Raw genomic sequence first — 21765 nt, 5'->3', positions numbered from 1 at the left:
CTTATGTAAATAAGGTATTTCTGTTTTTGATATTTAATACATTTGCAGACATTTCTAGAAACCTGTTTTCGCTTTGTCATTATGGGGTATTGTGTGTAGATTGCTGATGTGTTTTTATTTATTTAATCAATTTTAGAATAAGGCTGTAACATAAAAGAATGTGGAAAAGGTCAAGGGGTCTGAATACTTTCTGAAGGCATTGTATTTGTCCATGTTTCATGTTGTTAGTTTGTACGTCCCACTCATACATTTCCACCCTGTTAGGCCAAATTATATAGAAAAAAAATCGAAACGTTAAAATATGTTTGATAGAGAAGTTTTCACCATTATGCTCAATCTCGCTTACTCACAGAGCAATGACTCATTTAGGCTCAACATTTCCACCCTGTTAGATTCCATCCACCCTGTTAGAATTATGCACAAATTGGAAAATGCACCCAAAAATCTGTGCCTGAGCTTGACCAATATGTTTTTCTCAAAGTCAAACATGTCCTTTTTCTGATAGAATACAAAACAACCTTTTTCCCCCCAAAGGTTTTGAGGTCCAAATGACCCAGCTACTCCAACCCTAATCTATTCCATCTGATTAAATAATGATGGTTGAAAAACTGAATCAGGTTAGTTACAACTGGGGGTGAAGCAAAAACCTACAGGAAGGTAGCTTTTCAGGAACAGGGTTGGAGAGCCCTGACTTTGGACATCAACAGCCAGCCAGGGTTTTAATGTGTGTTTGGTCTTCGGTCTGTTGCGGGTAGTATAGCTCAGCCTCCTCATTGATAGCCCCTACTTTAGTGAACTTGCACAACACATTGCAAGCCAAGAAATAACAAATTGCAATAGTCTATAGCCTACATCTTTTGACTAACAATGCACGGTGGTTGACACACCTACCTATGTCCCTCCCATCTCACTCTTTGCTGTGAAAGATGAGATAGTTTGTGTTTTTTTATTTATTTAACTAGGCAAGTCAGTTAAGAACAAATTCGTATTGATAATGACAGCCTACCCCGGCCAAACCCTAACAACACTGAGCCAGTTGTGCGCCACCCTATTCGACTCCCAATCACAGCTGGTTGTGATACAGCCTGGAATCAAACCAGGTTCTGTAGTGACCCCTCTAACACTGAGATGTAGTGCATTAGACCGATGCGCCACACGGGAGCCCGAAGTAGACTACGGCAAATAGTTTCCTCCATTGCAAAAATACTGAATCTTAGGAGTCAAGCTTGACGCCCAGAAATGCAAGTCGACCGCCAAGGAGTTGAGGAATCGATTATTTTGGAGTCGACTCCTCACCACTACCTAAAGCACACCGATGCCGCATTTTATATCACTGCATGATAAAACTGGAGGGGACAAAAATGAAATTTCAGAATATGGTTGGGGTGGTCATGTCCCCCATCCCCAATGAAAGTTGTGCCCCTCAGTACAATGCAGTTGCAGCATATAATGATAATATATGAAAGTATATACATTAGTAGTGCAGTAAGGTGACAGAACTATTGCATTGGTCCGGTAGACAAAACTGACTTCAGTGTGTAAAGAATATGAATAAATGTTAAGTGTGGTAGGGTGCAGGAGTCAGCCCAGGGTTCAGCTGTTGGGGCAGTCTTGTGGCTTGGGGTAGAGACTGGCTTTGAGACAGGTGGTCCGAGACTTGATGTTGACCTGGGCGTAAGGAAGGCGGCAAATAGCAAGCGGGACGACATTTTTTGTTATCTGGGAAGCTGTTTACTAATCTGCCTCCACCTACCTAGTAAAGTAGCCTATGATGTTAGACTCTGAAAAACATATACGTTTTACATAGCACTGAGCCCGAGAATGGTTAAAACGCAGTTTTCCATTGTTTAGCTAGCTAAATAACTGATGGTGGAAATGAACGGCTGAGATAAGATTCGTTGCATTTAGTGGAAGCATGGAAATGAAAGGTTCGTAGTTAAACATTTTTCCATTTCCCGTAGCTAGCTAACTACCAGTACTGTACCAAACAATCTAACGTTAGCTAGCTAATATGTTTCCCCTCAAAGAATAAGTATGTCGTTGGACGCCGATGTATTTCTTAAACAATATGCGCAAACATGCCTTGTAGCTCATTTCAGTCATCACTTATTTTAGCATCTCTAACAAACTTGTACGATGATAGTTGGCAGCACCAGTGTTATTCAACAAATATTACGGTGAGGGGCCTTTGTTTCTAAGCGGTGCTTGATATTGACCAATTAGCAACCTCGATTTTAGCTACCGCTAGCTAACTTGGTTAGCCAGGCCTGGTCAAGCAGACCGACTTTGTTATCTAGCTACACTTTCCATTTAGTTATCCATGAGTTATACCATCATGGTATTGTTACTAGTTAACCAGTTGTTAAGTTGTAATTTTGATAGCTATCGCGCAGACGTTAGCTAACTATCTAATTAACTAGCTTTCTAGCTAGCATGAAGCAATGCTAGCAAGGCAGAATACAGCTTCACCAGCTAGCTATAAATGTCGCTAGCTAACAGCCCGTATCAACAGCGCCTGCCTTTGACTTGGTATTGAGGACACGGGCTAGTTAGCTATTTTGAATCTCGCTGGTTAACTTCAAAAACCAGCTAACGTTGCTAGCCAACAAAAACATAAGAACCGAATCTGGGCCAAATCAAGGATGACATCTTCTGGCTCATATTGTCAAATTAATCGTAGGCGGACAGACAATACCTCAGTCTTCACATTTGATATTTCAGTACTGATTTTTTTAAAAGACCGGTCGTTGTCTGGCTAGCAATGCTCCTCGACTAGCTAGCTAACATTCGCTAGTTTTGCCTGAAATATGTGGCATTATATAGTAAAATGGGGCACATCAAATTACATTAATAAAGCCCTAAAAAGTAGTTACATGTGGGATGCCTGATGATCAAGGTAAACGTTGATCATTTTGAGAACTAACTTCCGCTAGTTAGCTAGCTAGCTCAAGAATATCAGACTACCTGTGTCATTTGACAGTAAGTCATAGCTACATCATCATAAAAAAATGCTAACATACATGGAATAGAATTAACTTATTCTGACCATTTCTGTTGGCTATTATCTGGGCATTGCTTGATCTGTGGCCATATCAGGTCAATGCTGCTATTTGAAAGACACTTCAGTTCAGGGACGTTTTGTAACCTTTATTTAACTAGGCAAGTCAGTTAAGAACAAATTATTATTTACAATAACGGCCTACACTGGCCAAACCCGGATGACGCTGGGACAATTGTGCGCAGCCCTATGGGACTCCCAATCACACCGGTTGTGACACAGCCTGGAATCGAACCAGTGCCTTAGACCGCTGTGCCGCTTGGGAGCCCATTAGTTTTATATCAAACTAATTGTTGATTGGTTCCAACAAATGTCTGACTGTTCTGTCCCCAGAGTGGGGCCTCCATACTGGACCATGAAGCAGTCAGTGATGAACTAGGTCCTAGGGAACACTGAATCATTCCTATTAATTAGATCACCCTGTCTGAGAGGTGCACACATGGGATACCATCAATAGCATGACATGGGGATCCCTAATAAATATTTGTATTTATTATGGATCTCCATTAGTTCCTGCCAAGGCAGCAGCTACTCTTCCTGGGGTTTATTATGGATCCCCATTAGTTCCTGTCAAGGCAGCAGCCACTCTTCCTGGGGTTTATTATGGATCCCCATTAGTTCCTGACAAGGCAGCAGCTACTCTTCCTGGGGTTTATTATGGATCCCCATTAGTTCCTGTCAAGGCAGCGGCTACTCTTCCTGGGGTTTATTATGGATCCCCATTAGTTCCTGTCAAGGCAGCAGCTAATCTTCCTGGGGTTTATTAGGGATCCCCATTAGTTCCTGCCAAGGCAGCAGCTACTCTTCTTGGGGTTTATTATGAATTCCCATTAGCTGTTGCCAAGGCAGCAGATACTCTTCCTGGGGTTTATTATGGATCCCCATTAGCTGCTACTCTTCCTGGGGTCCAAACATTTTTAAAGCACTTACATTACATATAAAACAAAAGATAAAACAGTACATCATATAAAATTACTGCACTACTACATATCTACAATACAATATGTTTGATACCACCATGCAACAATGTGTGCATATGCATGTACTTTTGTGTGTCTCTTCACACTCCCCGTTGTTCCATAAGGTGTATTTTTATGTTTTTATTTTATCTGATTCTACTGCTTCCATCAGTTACTTGACGTTGAATAGAGTTCCATGTAGTCATGGCTCTATGTAGTACTGTGCACATCCCGTAGTCTGTTCTGGACTTGGGGACTGTGAAGAGACCTCTGGTGGCATGTCTTGAGGGGTATGCATGGATGTCTGAGCTGTGTGCAAGTATTTTAAACAGACAGCTTGGTACATTCAGCTTGTCAACGCCTCTTACAAAAACAAGTAATGATGAAGTCAATCTCTCTTCCACTTTGAGCCATGAGAGATTGACATGCATGTCATTGTTAGCTTTCTGTTTACTTTTAAGGGCCAGCCATGCTGCCCTGTTCTGAGACAACTGCAATTTTCCCAAGTCCCTCTTTGTGGCTGCTGAACAGTAGTCTAGGTGCGACAACTAGGGCCTGTAGGACCTGCCTTGTTGATAGTGTTAAGAAAGTAGAGCAGCGCTTTATTATGGACAGACTTCTCCCCATTTTAGCTACTGTTTTATCAATATGTTTTGACCATAATAGTTTACAATACAGGGTTACTCCAAGCAGTTTAGTCACCTCAACCTGCTCAATTTCCACATTATTCATTACGAGATATAGTTGAGGTTTAGGGTTTAGTGAATGATTTATCCCAAATACAATGCTTTTAGTTTTGGAAATATGTAGAACTAACTTATTCCTTGCTACCCATTCCGAAACTAACTGCAGCTCTTTAAGTGTTACAGTCATTTCAGTTGCTGTAGTAGCTACGTGTATAGTTGAGTCATCCGCATACATAGACATACTGGCTTTACTCGTTAGTAAAGATTGAAAAAAGAGATGATGCTGAGGAGACAGGCCATGAAACAACTAGCTAGATGCTGAGGAGACAGGCCATGAAACAACTAGCTAGATGCTGAGGAGGCAGGCCATGAAACAACTAGCTAGATGCTAAGGAGACAGTTGAGACAGGCCAAGAAACAACTAGCCAGATGCTGAGGAGACAGGCCATGAAACAACTAGCTAGATGCTGAGGAGACAGGCCATGAAACAACTAGCTAGATGCTAAGGAGACAGTTGAGACAGGCCATGAAACAACTAGCTAGATGCTAAGGAGACAGTTGAGACAGGCCATGAAACAACTAGCTAGATGCTAAGGAGACAGTTGAGACAGGCCATGAAACAACTAGCTAGATGCTGAGGAGACAGTTGAGACATGCCATGAAACAACTAGCTAGATGCTAAGGAGACAGGCCATGAAGCAACTAGCTAGATGCTGAGGAGACAGGCCATGAAACAACTAGCTAGATGCTGAGGAGACAGGCCATGAAACAACTAGCTAGATGCTAAGGAGACAGGCCATGAAACAACTAGCTAGATGCCGAGGAGACAGGCCATGAGACAACTAGCTAGATGCTAAGGAGACATTTGAGACAGGCCATGAAACAACTAGCTAGATGCTGAGGAGACAGGCCATGAAACAACTAGCTAGATGCTAAGGAGACAGGCCATGAAACAACTAGCTAGATGCTGAGGAGACAGGCCATGAAACAACTAGCTAGATGCTGAGGAGACAGGCCATGAAACAACTAGCTAGATGCTAAGGAGACAGGCCATGAAACAACTAGCTAGATGCTAAGGAGACAGGCCATGAAACAACTAGCTAGATGCTGAGGAGACAGGCCATGAAACAACTAGCTAGATGCTGAGGAGACAGGCCATGAAACAACTAGCTAGATGCTGAGGAGACAGGCCATGAAACAACTAGCTAGATGCTGAGGAGACAGGCCATGAAACAACTAGCTAGATGCTAAGGAGACAGGTCATGAAACAACTAGCTAGATGCTAAGGAGACAGGCCATGAAACAACTAGCTAGATGCCGAGGAGACAGGCCATGAGACAACTAGCTAGATGCTAAGGAGACATTTGAGACAGGCCATGAAACAACTAGCTAGATGCTGAGGAGACAGGCCATGAAACAACTAGCTAGATGCTGAGGAGACAGGCCATGAAACAACTAGCTAGATGCTAAGGAGACAGGCCATGAAACAACTAGCTAGATGCTGAGGAGACAGGCCATGAAACAACTAGCTAGATGCTGAGGAGACAGGCCATGAAACAACTAGCTAGATGCTAAGGAGACAGGCCATGAAACAACTAGCTAGATGCTAAGGAGACAGGCCATGAAACAACTAGCTAGATGCTGAGGAGACAGGCCATGAAACAACTAGCTAGATGCTGAGGAGACAGGCCATGAAACAACTAGCTAGATGCTGAGGAGACAGGCCATGAAACAACTAGCTAGATGCTGAGGAGACAGGCCATGAAACAACTAGCTAGATGCTAAGGAGACAGGTCATGAAACAACTAGCTAGATGCTAAGGAGACAGGCTATGAAACAACTAGGTAGATGCTAAGGAGACAGTTGAGACAGGCCATGAAACAACTAGCTAGATGCTGAGGAGACAGTTGAGACAGGCCATGAAACAACTGGCTAGATGCTGAGGAGACAGGCCATGAAACAACTAGCTAGATGCTAAGGAGACAGGCCATGAAACAACTAGCTAGATGCTAAGGAGACAGGCCATGAAACAACTAGCTAGATGCTGAGGAGACAGGCCATGAAACAACTAGCTAGATGCTGAGGAGACAGTTGAGACAGGCCATGAAACAACTAGCTAGATGCTAAGGAGACAGGCCATGAAACAACTAGCTAGATGCTGAGGAGACAGGCCATGAAACAACTAGCTAGATGCTAAGGAGACAGGCCATGAAACAACTAGCTAGATGCTAAGGAGACAGGCCATGAAACAACTAGCTAGATGCTAAGGAGACAGGCCATGAAACAACTAGCTAGATGCTAAGGAGACAGGCCATGAAACAACTAGCTAGATGCTGAGGAGACAGGCCATGAAACAACTAGCTAGATGCTGAGGAGACAGGCCATGAAACAACTAGCTAGATGCTAAGGAGACAGTTGACACAGGCCATGAAACAACTAGCTAGATGCTGAGGAGACAGTTGTGACAGGCCATGAAACAACTAGCTAGATGCTGAGGAGACAGTTGAGACAGGCCATGAAACAACTAGCTAGATGCTGAGGAGACAGGCCATGAAACAACTAGCTAGATGCTGAGGAGACAGGCCATGAAACAACTAGCTAGATGCTAAGGAGACAGGCCATGAAACAACTAGCTAGATGCTGAGGAGACAGGCTATGAAACAACTAGCTAGATGCTGAGGAGACAGTTGAGACAGGCCATGAAACAACTAGCTAGATGCTGAGGAGACAGGCCATGAAACAACTAGCTAGATGCTAAGGAGACAGGCCATGAAACAACTAGCTAGATGCTGAGGAGACAGTTGAGACAGGCCATGAAACAACTAGCTAGATGCTAAGGAGACAGGCCATGAAACAACTAGCTAGATGCTGAGGATACAGGCCATGAAACAACTAGCTAGATGCTGAGGAGACAGGCCATGAAACAACTAGCTAGATGCTAAGGAGACAGGCCATGAAACAACTAGCTAGATGCTAAGGAGACAGGCCATGAAACAACTAGCTAGATGCTAAGGAGACAGGCCATGAAACAACTAGCTAGATGCTGAGGAGACAGGCCATGAAACAACTAGCTAGATGCTGAGGAGACAGGCCATGAAACAACTAGCTAGATGCTGAGGAGACAGGCCATGAAACAACTAGCTAGATGCTGAGGAGACAGTTGAGACAGGCCATGAAACAACTAGCTAGATGCTGAGGAGACAGTTGAGACAGGCCATGAAACAACTAGCTAGATGCTAAGGAGACAGGCCATGAAACAACTAGCTAGATGCTGAGGAGACAGTTGAGACAGGCCATGAAACATTGTAAATAAGAACAAATTCTTATTTACAATGACGGCCTACCCCGGCCAAACCCGGACGATGCTGGGCCCTATGGGACTCTCAATCATGGCCGGTTGTGATACAGCCTGGATTCAAACCAGGGTGTCTGTAGTGACACCTCTAGCACTGAGATGCAGTGCCTTAGACCGCTGCGCCACTAGTCATTTCAAAATAACCATACATTGAACAATAACAATAAGCATAGAGGACATGTCCCTCATCTTATGGCAGGCAGCAATGTAGTGCGCTGCCAACCCACAGCTCTCTGCGTCCTCCCCCAACAGGACGGGTAGCCTATCCTCATCAGAGAGGTCTTTGAAACCTTGAATAAGGGTTTCAAATTTGGGGAAATTACACTCTCTAATCGTTTTACATTTTGTCAGGAAATGCAGCTCTGTCTCAGGTTCTGCTGTGGTTGCACAGCCTTTCCTCTACAGGGAGCCATGTTTTCCTGTGTCTACCCTTCTCAATGGCAAGACTGTGCTCACTGAGCCTGTACTTTGTTTTTCTAAGGTTCTGTTCAGTAACCATGGTCAAATAGTTAGCCACGGTGTACTGTCAATTTAGGGCCAGATAGCACTGCATTTTGCTTGGTGCTTGTGTTTCCCAATAAGTAATGTATTTTTGGGGGGGGACTATGTTGTAATTTGGTTTATTGTTCATGTTCTGGTCCTGAGGCTTCAGTGTGTTAGTAGAACAGGTTTGTGAACTCAGCCCCAGGACCAGCTGGATGAGGGGACTCTTTTCTTTGCTCAGCTCTTGGCATTGCAGGGCTTGGTAATGATATGAGAGGGGGTCACTGTATTTTAGATGTTTCCAAAACTAAATGGCTCTTTTTTGAGTTTTTATTATTAGTGGATATTGGCCTAATTCTGCCCTGCATGCATTGTTTGTAGTTTTCCTCTGGACATGTAGGAGAATCTTATAGAGCTCTGCATGCAGGGTTTCAATGGGGGGGTTTTCCCATTTGGTGAAATCTTGTCTTAGTAGGTATTAATAGGTATTTCAATTTGAATTTGTTTTTTAATGGTGTAGATTGCCCTGCGTGCTTTCTTGCTTTTTTGGTTCTGAGTGTACGTTTATAGAGTTTTAAAGTCTCACAGTAATGAAGGCGTAATTCCCCATTATTTGGGTCTCTGTGCTTTTGGTTGGATAGTGTTCTAGTTTTTTTCCTTATCATTTTACAATCTGCATCAAACCAGTTGTCATCTGTGGTCTTTTTATTTTTATCAATTTCAATTGTGCTTCTTTTGCCATTTGCCTGCATATATAGTTGATGTTTTTACTGCTAGATGGATGCCTTCTTTACTGTGAGTGAATGTGCTATCCAGAAAGTTATCTAAGAGTGTTTGGATATTTTGGTTCCAGGTTGCTGTCGTATTCTTCTGTGCTGTTTTGGGCCCATCTGTGTGAATTTCAGATGTACAGCTTACTGGGCTGTGAATGTGTGGTTGTTTCCATGTCTGTTCTTTTGAGGAACAACGTAATTTGGCTGTGATCAGTCAGAGGTGTTAGTGTCTTCATGGTGAATGAGCTGAGAGAGAAAGGGTCAATGTCTGTAATCATATAGTCTACTGTACTGTGGCCAAGAGGTGAGCAATAGGTGAGCAGTCTGGAGGTGGTGTAGCTGGGGGACTGCTCCTTCAGCTCAGTAACCCATACCTCTAACAGAGCCAGCCTGTCTCTCAGCAGTCTGGAGGTGGTGTAGCTGAGGGACTGCTCCTTCAGCTCAGTAACCCATACCTCTAACAGAGCCAGCCTGTCTCTCAGCAGTCTGGAGGTGGTGTAGCTGGGGGACTGCTCCTTCAGCTCAGTAACCCATACCTCTAACAGAGCCAGCCTGTCTCTCAGCAGTCTGGAGGTGGTGTAGCTGGGGGACTGCTCCTTCAGCTCAGTAACCCATACCTCTAACAGAGCCAGCCTGTCTCTCAGCAGTCTGGAGGTGGTGTAGCTGGGGGACTGCTCCTTCAGCTCAGTAACCCATACCTCTAACAGAGCCAGCCTGTCTCTCAGCAGTCTGGAGGTGGTGTAGCTGGGGGACTGCTCCTTCAGCTCAGTAACCCATACCTCTAACAGAGCCAGCCTGTCTCTCAGCAGTCTGGAGGTGGTGTAGCTGGGGGACTGCTCCTTCAGCTCAGTAACCCATACCTCTAACAGAGCCAGCCTGTCTCTCAGCAGTCTGGAGGTGGTGTAGCTGGGGGACTGCTCCTTCAGCTCAGTAACCCATACCTCTAACAGAGCCAGCCTGTCTCTCAGCAGTCTGGAGGTGGTGTAGCTGGGGGACTGCTCCTTTAGCTCAGTAACCCATACCTCTAACAGAGCCAGCCTGTCTCTCAGCAGGCTGATGGTAGTGTGGTCTAGGCTCTGGTGGTCGTAGGCAGGCAGGGGTGAGGATAGACCTGTTGTCTGGGTCTGTGCCTGGGCACCTGCTGTTGGGGTGCCTGAGGTGAGGGGAGAGGTCGGGGTGCTGTCCTTGTCCTTTTTGGTTTCCTCCATCTATCCCAGGGTGGGGAAGTCCTGCACAAAAGAACTGAGTGCAGCCCCACTGCCCTGGACCATGACAGTGCCGTTCTGGTACATGTTTCCCGTCAGAAACCTGTTTTCCTGGTCCCTATCGCTGTCCTGAAACATGTGGATTTGCCTTCCCTTGCAGAGGCCTTTCTTTGTTATACAGCTGAAATGCCTGGTTACAGCTGTATGCCAGGCAGTAGTGTTGTCTGTGTAAAATAACAGGTTTGTAACAGTCCTGTTTTGTGTGCAGTCGGCAAACAAAGTTTCTGTGTTCTCCCTCTGAATTCTGTGTTTAAAATGGATTCTTCTCTGATTTGATTTCTGCTGGAAATTCCCCCCAAAAAGGTGGGGAAAGTCAGTTTCTGCTGCTGCTGACAGCTGCCTCAGCGGCCATGTTGCTATGGTTACCAGCAGTAAACAGTTGGAGCTGGACGCTAAGCTAGTTGACAGATTTGAATTTGGCTAGCTAGCACGATGAAGATTGACAGAGAGTGAGTTAAAAGACCAGTATTTTTCTCCTGGGTTGCTCTTCGGTTGTACAATTTGATTAAATATATATTTTTTGCGAATTTAATCTTGTTAACCAGAAAGTTATAACATGTAAGGAGCTGTTCTTCTGCATGACTTTTCTCTGTCTGTCTCTCTCAATTCAATTCAAGGGGCTTTATTGACATGGGAAACATATGTTAACATTGCCAAAGCAAGTGAGGTAGATAATATACAAAAGTGAAATAAAAATTAACAGTTAACATTACACTCACAGAAGTTTCAAAAGAATAAAGACATTACAAATGTCATATTATGTATAAATACAGTGTTGTAACGATGTACGAATGGTTAAAGTACAAAGGGAAAATAAATAAGCATAAATATGGGTTGTATTTGCAATGGTGTTTGTTCTTCACTGGTTGCCCTTTTCTTGTGGCAACAGGTCACAAATCTTGTTGCAGTGATGGCACACTAGTGGTAGATATGGGAGTTTATCAAAATCGGGTTTGTTTTCAAATTCTTTGTGGGTCTGTGTAATCTGAGGGAAATATGTGTCTATAATATGGTCATACATTTGGCAGGAGGTTAGGAAGTGCACCTCATTTTGTTGGCAGTGTGCACATAGGCAGACCTGGCTCTCAAGAGAAGACAGGCTATGGCGGCCTTTCTCAATAGCAAGGCTATGCTCACTGAGTCTGTGCATATTCAAAGCTTTCCTTCATTTTGGGTCAGTCACAGTGGTCAGGTTTTCTGCCACTGTGTACTCTCTGTTTAGGGCCAAATAGCATTATAGCCTGCTCTGTTTTTTTGTTAATTCTTTCCAATGTGTCAAGTAATTATCTTTTTGTTGTCTTATGATTTGGTTGGGTCTTATTGTGTTGCGGTCCTGGGGCTCTGTGGGGTCTTTTTGTGTTTGTGAACAAGCCCCAGGACCAGCTTGCTTATAGGGGACTCTTCTCCAGGTTCATCTCTCTGTAGGTGATGGCTTTGTTATGGAAGGTTTGGGAATCGCCTCCTTTTAGGTGGTTGTAGAATTTAATGGCTCTTTTCTGGATTTGGATCATTAGCGGGTATCGGCCTAATTCTGCTCTGCATTATTTAGTGTTCTACGTTGTACACGGAGGATATTTTTGCAGAATTCTGCATGCAGAGTCTCAATTTGGTGTTTGTCCCATTTCGTGAATTCTTGGTTGGTGAGCGGACTCCAGACCTCACAACCATAAAGGGCAATGGGTTCTATAACTCATTCAAGTATTTTTAGCCAGATCCTAATTGGTATGTTGAATTTTATCTTCCTTTTGATCGCATAGAATGTTCTTCTTGCCTTGCCTCTTGTGTTTGTGTTCCTGGCGACTGGACCTTTTTTGGAACACCATTATTTAGGTCTTACTTGAATTTACTGTCAGGGCCCAGGTCTGGCAGAATCTGTGCAGAATATCTAGGTGCTGTTGTAGGCCCTCCTTGGTTTGGTGACAGAAGCACCAGATCATCAGCAAACAGTAGACATTTGACTTCAGATTCTAGTGGGGTAAGGCCGGGTGCTCTCTCTCACTCTCTGTCTGTCTCCTGGCTCTCTCTGTCTGTCTACTGGCTCTCTCTGTCTGTCTCCTGGCTCTCTCTGTCTGGCTCTCTCTGTCTGTATCCTGGCTCTCTCTGTCTGGCTCTCTCTGTCTCTCTCTGTCTGTCTCTCTTGCTCTCTCTGTCTGTCTCTGGCTCTCTGTCTCTCACTCTCTGTCAAATTCAAGCTGCTTTATTGGCATGAAAAACATTGCATCAATATTACCATAACAACAATGTAAACAATATACATTGTAATAAAATAATAAAGTATAACAAATAATAATATAAAATGGTAGTTAATAATAATAATAATAATAATAAAAAATGGTAACAGTCAAAAGTAGAATAAATAGTATAATTATTCAATAGTATAATAAATATAAAAAGCTAAACATGGAAAATGAAACTATAACTGTCATCCTCACCATTACATAAGTACTAAAACTACCATCATCATTACTACTACTACCACCACCATCAGTAAACTGCTATCATTACCATCATCATTACTACTACTACCACCACCATCAGTAAACTGCTATCATTACCATCATCATTACTACTACTACCACCACCATCAGTAAACTGCTATCATTACCATCATCATTACTACTACTACCACCACCATCAGTAAACTGCTATCATTACCATCATCATTACTACTACTACCACCACCATCACGAAACTGCTATCATTACCTTCACCCCTACTACCCGTACCACTACTATTTGGAATAATAATCACAAATCAAATCAAATTCTATTGGTCACATACACGTGGTTAGCAGATGTTAATGTGAGTGTAGCGAAATGCTTGTTCTTCTAGTTCCGACCATGCAGTAATATCTAACAAGTAATCTAACAATTTCACAACAACTACCTTATACACACAAGTGTAAAGGAATGAATAAGAATATGTACATATAAATATATGGATGAGCGATGGCCGAATGGCATAGGCAAGATGCAGTAGATGGTATAGAGTACAGTATATACATATGAGATGAGTAATGTAGGGTATGTAAACATTATATAAAGTGGCATTGTTTAACCTTTCTGGTGCAGGCGTTCCGCTAGCGACCCACCTTGACAACATCCGGTGAAATTGCAGAGCGCGAAATTCAAATTAGAGAAATCTAAATATTTAACATTCATGAAAATACAAGTGTCATACATCAAAATAAAGCTTAACTTTTTACTGCTGAAATCCCGTTAACGGGATCGATATGACAACAGCCAGTGAAAGTGCAGGGCGCCAAATTCAAACAACAGAAATCTCATAATTAAAATTCCTCAAACATACAAGTATTATACACCATTTTAAAGATAAACTAGTTGTTAAACCCACCACAGTGTCCGATTTCAAAAAGGCTTTACAACGATAGCACACCAAACGATTATGTTAGGTCAGCACCTAGTCACAGAAAAACACAGCCATTTTTCCAGCCAAAGAGAGGAGTCACAAAAAGCAGAAATAGAGATAAAATTAATCACTAACCTTTGGTGATCTTCATCAGATGACACTCATAGGACTTCATGTTACACAATACATGTATGTTTTGTTCGATAAAGTTCATATTTATATCCAAAAATCTCAGTTTACATTGGCGTGTTATGTTCTGTAATGTTTTGCTTCCAAAACATCTGTGATTTTGCAGAGAGCCACATCAATTTACAGAAATACTCATAATAAACATTGATAAAGCATACAAGTGTTATACATGGAATTATAGATAAACCTCTCCTTAATGCAACCGCTGTGTCAGATTTCAAAAAAGCTTTACGGAAAAAGCACACCATGCAATAATCTGAGTACAGCGCTCAGAGACCAAAACAAGCCATACAGATATCCGCCATGTTGTGGAGTCAACAGATGTCAGAAATAGCATTATAAATTTTCACTTACCTTTGATGATCTTCATCAGAATGCACTCCCAGGAATCCCAGTTCCACAAAAAAAAGTGTTTTGTTCGATAAAGTCCATAATTTATGTCCAAATACCTCCTTTTTGTTCGTGCGTTTAGTTCCAAAATCCAAATTCATGAGGCGCGAGCACTAGGTCCAGACAAAAAGTCAAAAAGTTCTATTACAGTTCGTAGAAACATGTGAAACGATGTATAGAATCAATCTTCAGGATGTTTTTAACATAAATCTTCAATAATGTTTCAACCGGAGAATTCCTTTGTCTTCAGAAATGCAATGGAACGCAGCTAACTCTCACTGGTGCGCGCGAGACTGAGCTCATGGCATTCTGCCAGACCTCTTAGTCAATCAGCTCTTATTCTTTCCCCTTCACAGTAGAAGCCTGAAACAAGGTTCTAAAGACTGTTGACATCTAGTGGAAGCCTTAGGAAGTGCAATCGGACCAAATTTTACACTGTATATTGGATAGGCAAAGACTTGAAAACCTACAAACCTCAGATTTCCCACTTCCTGGTTGGATTTTTTCTCAGGTTTTTGCCTGCCATATGAGTTCTGTTATACTCATAGACATCATTCAAACATTTTTAGAAACTTCAGAGTGTTTTCTATCCAAATCTACTAATAATATGCATATCTTAGCTTCTGGGCCTGAGTAGCAGTCAGTTTACTCTGGGCACCTTAATCATCCAACCTACTCAATACTGCCTCCCAGCCATAAGAAGTTAATCCAGCCGCTGTGTCAGATTTTAAAAAGGCTTTACGGCGAAAGCACACCATGCGATTATCTGAGGACAGCGCCCCGCATACAAAAGCATGAAAAAGATTTTTCAACCAGTCAGGTGCGCCACGAAAGTCAGAAATAGTGATAAAATAAATGCCTTATCTTTGAAGATCTTTTATTCGATAAAGTCCTTCTTTATATCCATAAAAACTCTGTTTAGCTGGCGCGCTTCATTCAATAATCCACCGGTTTCCCTTCTTCAAAATGCATACAAAATGAATCCCAAACGTTACCAATAAACTTCTCCAAACAACTCAAACATTGTTTATAATCAAACCTCAGGTACTCTAATACGTAAATAAACGATCAAATTTAAGACGGAGAATCGTTATTGTCTTTACCGGAGATAAACAAAAAAGAACGCACTCTCATTCACGCTCATTAAAACACTACAGCCAAAATGGGAGCCACTTAGAAAAACTACAAATTCTATCAAATTTTTGCATAACCTAGCTTCTGGGCCTTAGTAACAGGCAGTTTACTTTGGGCACACTTTTCATCCAGACATCAAAATACTGCCCCCTAGCCCAAAGAGGTTTTAAAGTGGCTAGTGATACATTTATTACATCCAATTTTTAATTATTAAAGTGGCTAGAGATTTGATTCAGTATGTTGGCAGCAGCCACTCAATGTTAGTGATGGCTGTTTAACAGTCTGATGGCCTTGAGATAGAAGCTGTTTTTCAGTCTCTCGGTCCCAGCTTTGATGCACCTGTACTGACCTCGCCTTCTGGATGATAGCGGGGTGAAGACGCAGTAGCTCTGGTGGTTGTTGTCCTTGATGATCTTTTTGGCCTTCCTGTGACATCGGGTGGTGTAGGTGTCCTGGAGGGCAGGTATGCGCCCCCGGTGATGCGTTTTGCAGACCTCACTACCCTCTGGAGAGCCTTACGGTTGTTGGTGGAGCAGTTGCCGTACCAGGCGGTGATACAGCCCGACAGGATGGAGAAGAAGGCCTCTTCAACCTCAAGAGGCTGAAGAAATTTGGCTTGTCACCAAAAACACTCACTAACTTTTACAGATGCACAATCTGTGATGTGTACGCCGAGGAACTTAAAACTTTCCACCTTCTCCACTACTGTCCCGTTGATGTGTACTGGGGGCTGCTCCCTCTGCTGTTTCCTGAAGTCCTCGATCATCTCCTTTGTTTTGTTGACGTTGAGTGTGAGGTTATTTTCTGACACCACACTCCGAGGGCCCTCACCTCCTCCCTGTAGGCCATATCGTCGTTGTTGGTAATCAAGCCTACCACCTGTAGTGTCATCTGCAAACTTGATGATTGAGTTGGAGGCGTGCATGGCCACGCAGTCATGGGTGAACAGGGAGTACAGGAGAGGGCTGAGAACGCACCCTTGTGGGGCCCCAGTGTTGAGGATCAGCGGGGTGGAGATGTTGTTTCCTAGCCTTACCACCTGGGGGGCGGCCCGTCAAAATCCAGGACCCAGTTGCACAGGGCGGGGTCAAGGCCCAGGGTCTTAATGATGAGTTTGGAGGGTACTATGGTGTTAAATGCTAAGCTGTAGTCGATGAACAGCATTCTAACATAGGTATTCCTCTTGTCCAGGTGGGTTAGGACAGTGTGATTGCGATTGCGTTGTCTGTGGACCTATTTGGGGCGGTAAGCAAATTGGAGTGGGTCTAGGGTGTCAGGTAGGTCCTTGACTAGTCTCTCAAAGCACTTCATGATGATGGAAGTGAGTGCTACGGGGCAATAGTAATTTTTAGCTCAGTTACCTTAGCTTTCTTGGGAACAGGAACAATGGTGGCCCTCTTGAAGCTTGTGGGAACAGCAGACTGTGATAGGGATTGATTGAATATGTCCGTTAACACACCAGCCAGCTGGTCTGCGCATGCTTTGAGGACGCGGCTAGGGATGCCGTCTGGGCCGGCAGCCTTGCGAGGGTTAACACGTTTAAATGTTTTACTCACGTTGGCTGCGGTGAAGGAGAGCCCGCAGGTTTTGGTAGCGGGTCGTGTCGGTGGCACTGTATTGTCCTCAAAGCGAGCAAAGAAGTTTTTTAGTTTGTCTGGGAGCAAGACATCGGGGTCCGCGACGGGGCTGGTTTTCTTTATTGTAGTCCGTGATTGACTGTAGACCCTGCCACATACCTCTCGTGTCTGAGCCGTTGAATTGCGACTACTTTGTCTCTATACTGATGCTTAGCTTGTTTGGTTGACTTGTGGAGGAAATAGCTACACTGTTTTTATTCGGTCATGTTTCCGGTCGCCTTGCCCTGATTAAAAGCAGTGGTTCGCGCTTTCAGTTTTGCGCGAATGCTGCCATCAATCCACGGTTTCTGGTTGGGGAAGGTTTTAATAGTCGCCGTGGGTACAACATCACCGATACACTTGCTAATTAACTCGCTCACCGAATCAGCGTTTACATCATTGTTGTCGTCCGAGGCTATCCGGAACATATCCCAGTCCACGTGATCGAAGCAATCTTGAAGCGTGGAATCAGATTGGTCGGACCAGCGTTGAACAGACCTGAGAATGGGCGTTTCCTGTTTTAGTTTCTGTCTTTATGCTGGGAGCAACAAAATGGAGTCGTGGTTAGATTTGCCGAAAGGAGGGCGAGGGAGGGCTTTGTATGCGTCGCGGAAGTTAGAGTAACAATGATCCAGAATTTTGCCAGCCCGGGTCGCACTTTCGATATGCTGATTAAAATTTAGTGAGCCTTGTTTTCAGATTAGCCTTGTTAAAATCCCCAGCTACAATAAATGCATCCTCAGGATATGTGGTTTCCAGTTTACATAGAGTCCAATGAAGTTCGTTCAGGGCCGTCGAGGTGTCTGCTTGGGGGGGATATACACGACTGTGATTATAATCGAAGAGAATTCTCTTGGTAGATAATACGGTCGGCATTTGATTGTAAGGAATTCTAGGTCAGGTGAACAAAAGGACTTGAGTTCCTGTATGTTGTTATGATCACACCACTACTCGTTAATCATAAGGCATACACCCCCGCCCTTCTTCTTACCAGAGAGATGTTTGCTTCTGTCGGCGCGATGCGTGAAGAAACCAGGTGGCTGTACCAGACTTCCGGCGCCGACAGAGATGGCCGCCTCGCTTCGCGTTCTTAGGAAACTATGCAGTATTTTGTTTTTTATGTATTATTTCTTACACTGTTACCCCAACTTTATGACCAGGAATACGACTTTCCCGAAGCGGATCCTCTGTTTGGCCCACCACCCACGATCCCAGCAGGCGACTCAAAACAACGGCGGTGCAGACGGAGAGGTCTTCTGGTCAGGCTCCGTAGACGGGCACATTGCCCACCGCTCCCATGTATACTACTCGCCAATGTCCAGTCTCTTGACAGCAAGGTAGACGAAATCCGAGCAAGGGTTGCCTTCCAGAGAGACATCAGAGATTGTCACATTCTCTGTTCCACGGAAACATGGCTCACTCGGGATACGTTATCAGAGTCGGTACAGCCACCTGGTTTCTTCACAACAACAATAATACTAATAATAACTAAGTTACTGTTTACTATGCACATTATTATTATTTATTCAGTGTCCAGTTATTATTCAGTGTCCCTCAGGCTGTGGCAGGCAAATACATATTTGGCTGCAAGAGGAGCCATTGCTCCTTCGCCCATGAGTATTTTTAGTTTTTCCTCTGGGTTTAATAAGTTGAAATTTTGAATAAATGTATTAATTTCTGTGAATAATGAATCTCTTGGTGAGGAATATTTCTCAGAGTAAAGGAGAAAGTGTATCTCTGTTTCTACCTCCGCTGTTCGGCAGTGACCACATACCCGCTCCTCTTTGGGGAGCCATGTCTTTTTATGTCTGCTGGTTTCTATTGCCAATTGGTGGTCACTCAGCCTGTACTTGGTAAGGATCTGTCTCTGCTTTGTATCTCTGACAGAGTAGAGATAATCAGCCAATTCATATTCTCTGTTTAGGGCCAAATAGCAATTTAGTCTGCTTTGGGATTTTGTTTCGTCTTTCCAATATTTTTCTGCATTTTCATTACCACTGGAAAGCGGCCCAATTCTGCCCTACATGCATTAGTTGGTGTATTTCTTTGGACTTCTTTAGAATTTTCCAACAGAATTCTGCATGTAGGGCTTCAATTGGATGTGTCTACCACATTTTAAAGTCCAGTTTATTGAGTGGCCCCCAAACCTCACTTCCTTTGAGGTAGTGAGGTAGGATTACACTCTCAAATATTTTGATCCAAATTCTAAATGGTTTGTTGATTTTGAATAATTTCATACAATGCTCTGCGGGCTTTTTCTTTCAGTGCATTCACTGGGCTCCAGAGTGGCGCAATGGTCTAAGGCACTGCATCTCAGTGCTAGAGGCGTCACTACAGACACCCTGAGTCCCATAGGGTGGTGCACAATTGGCCCAGCGTCGTCCGGGTTTACCGGTGTAGGCCGTCATTGTAAATAAGAATTTGTTCTTAACTGACTTGCCTGGTTAAATAAAGGTTAAATAAAAAAATCACTGTCATATTAAATTTTCCCCATGCACATATGGTCAGACTAAGGAATGAGTCATTTTTTGTGTGTTCGATAATGGTGTTGTTCAGGGTGAATTTATATTTGTGTTTCTGACGTTTTCTGGAAAATAATTTTCTGCCAGGGCCCAGTTATGGGAATATTGCTGAATGTTAAGGTTCTGTTGAAGACCTTTGGTTGGTGATATAAGAACCAAATCTTCAGCATATAGCAGGTATTTTACATCTCTACCTCAAATAGTTGAGTCCTGGGGCTGGAAATTGGTCCAACATGTCTGCTAATTCATTGATATAAATGTTAAAAAGGTTTGAACTCAAACTGCAGCCTTGTCCCACACCTTGACGTTGTGACAATAATTCTGTTCTTTGGTTTTTGATTTTTATTGCACACTTGTTTTCTGTGTACATACATTTGATTAAGTCCTACAGCTAACCACCAAACCAAGAGAATTTTGAAGAATAGCTCTTCGCGTCAAATAGAATCGAATCGTTTTTTAAAGTCAATAAAGCAAGCAAAGATTTTGTCCTCTTTTTTAATTTAGTGGACGTGTTTATTAATTAGTGTGTGTAAGGTGTATATATGGTCAGTAGTGCGACGGTTGGGGAGAAAGCCAAATTGACATTTACTTATTACATTTCTTTCTTGAAGAAAGGTTTGAAGTCTTGAATTCAAAATGCTTCAGAAAACCTTTCCCAAGTGGCTGTTTACGCAAATTCCCCTGTAATTGTTGGGGTCTGATTTGTCTCCACTTTTGTGGATAGGGGAGATGAGCCCCTGGTTCCAGACATCAGGAAAGCAGCCAGAAGTTAGTACCATGTTGAACAATTTAAGCACAGCATTTTGCAACTCAGGTGTGCTGTTTTTCAGCATTTCATTTCTGATGTTATCTAGACCACAAGCCTTCTTTGGTTTTATAGATTTGAGCTTTTCATTTAGTTCCTGTTGGGTTATTGGGTAATATAACGGATTTAGGTTTTTAATGACTGATTCAAGGATGTTCAATTTGTCTTCAATTTCTAAATCAAGATTTTTATTTTTTTGAGTGGGGCATGCTTATTTAAGATGGTGAGGAAAGCACTTTTAAAGAATAACCAGGCATCCTCTACTGACGGAATGAGGTCAATATACTTCCAGGATACCCGGGGCCAGGTCGATTAGAAAGGCTTGCTCGCTGAAGTGTTTTAGGGAGCGTTTGACAGTGATGAGGGGTGGTCGTTTAACCATGGACTCATTACGCACGCAGGCAATGAGGCAGTGATCGCTGAGATCCTGGTTGAAGACAGCAGAGGTGTATTTAGAGGGCAGGTTGGTCAGGATGATATCTATGAGGGTTCCCGTGTTTACTGATTTAGGGTTGTACCTGGTAGGTTCCTTGATAATTTGTGTGAGATTGAGGGGATCTAGCTTAGATTGTAGGACTGCCGGGGTGTTAAGCATATCCCAGTTTATGTCACCTAACATTACAAACTCAGAAGATAGATGGAGGGCAATCAATTCACATATGGTGTCCAGGACGCAGCTGGGGGCAGAAGGTGGTCTTTAACAAGCGACAACGGTGAGAGACTTGTGTCTGGAAAGGTGGGTTTTTAAAAGTAGAAGCTAAAATTATTTGGGCACAGACCTGGATAGTATGATAGAACTCTGCAGGCCATATCTGCCGTAGATTGCAACTCCACCACTTTTGGCAGTTCTATCTTGTCAGAAGATGATGTTGTTGGGGATGGAAATGTCAGGATTTTTGGTGGCCTTCCTAAGCCAGGATTCAGACACGGCTAGGACATCAGGGTTAGCGGAGTGTGCTAAAGCTGTGAATAAAACAAAGTTAGGGAGGAGGCTTCTGATGTTAACATGCATGAAACCAAGGCTTTTACGGTTATAGAAGTCAACAAATGATAGCGCCTGGGGAATAGGAGTGGAATTGGGGGCTACAGGGCCTTGGTTAACCTCTACATCACCAGAGGAACAGAGGAGGAGTAGGATAAGGGTACGGCTAAAGCCTATAA

At 43.3% G+C, this 21765-nt stretch overlaps 1 protein-coding gene across 1 annotated transcript in view; it reads left to right on the top strand.

Moving 5' to 3' along the window:
- Window positions 1-1643: 1643 nt before the first annotated feature.
- The window catches only part of LOC120064502 (speckle-type POZ protein-like A), a gene marked incomplete at its 3' end in the record, with an annotated part of 62957 nt that continues 42835 nt past the window's right edge, over window positions 1644-21765 (top strand). The window contains exon 1 of the mRNA XM_039015119.1: window positions 1644-1928. The remainder of the gene's footprint in view (window positions 1929-21765) is intronic.

The sequence above is a fragment of the Salvelinus namaycush genome, chromosome 19, assembly GCF_016432855.1.
Source record: "Salvelinus namaycush isolate Seneca chromosome 19, SaNama_1.0, whole genome shotgun sequence".
Taxonomy (NCBI): domain Eukaryota; kingdom Metazoa; phylum Chordata; class Actinopteri; order Salmoniformes; family Salmonidae; genus Salvelinus; species Salvelinus namaycush.
This window is presented reverse-complemented; position numbering and strand designations above follow the sequence as displayed.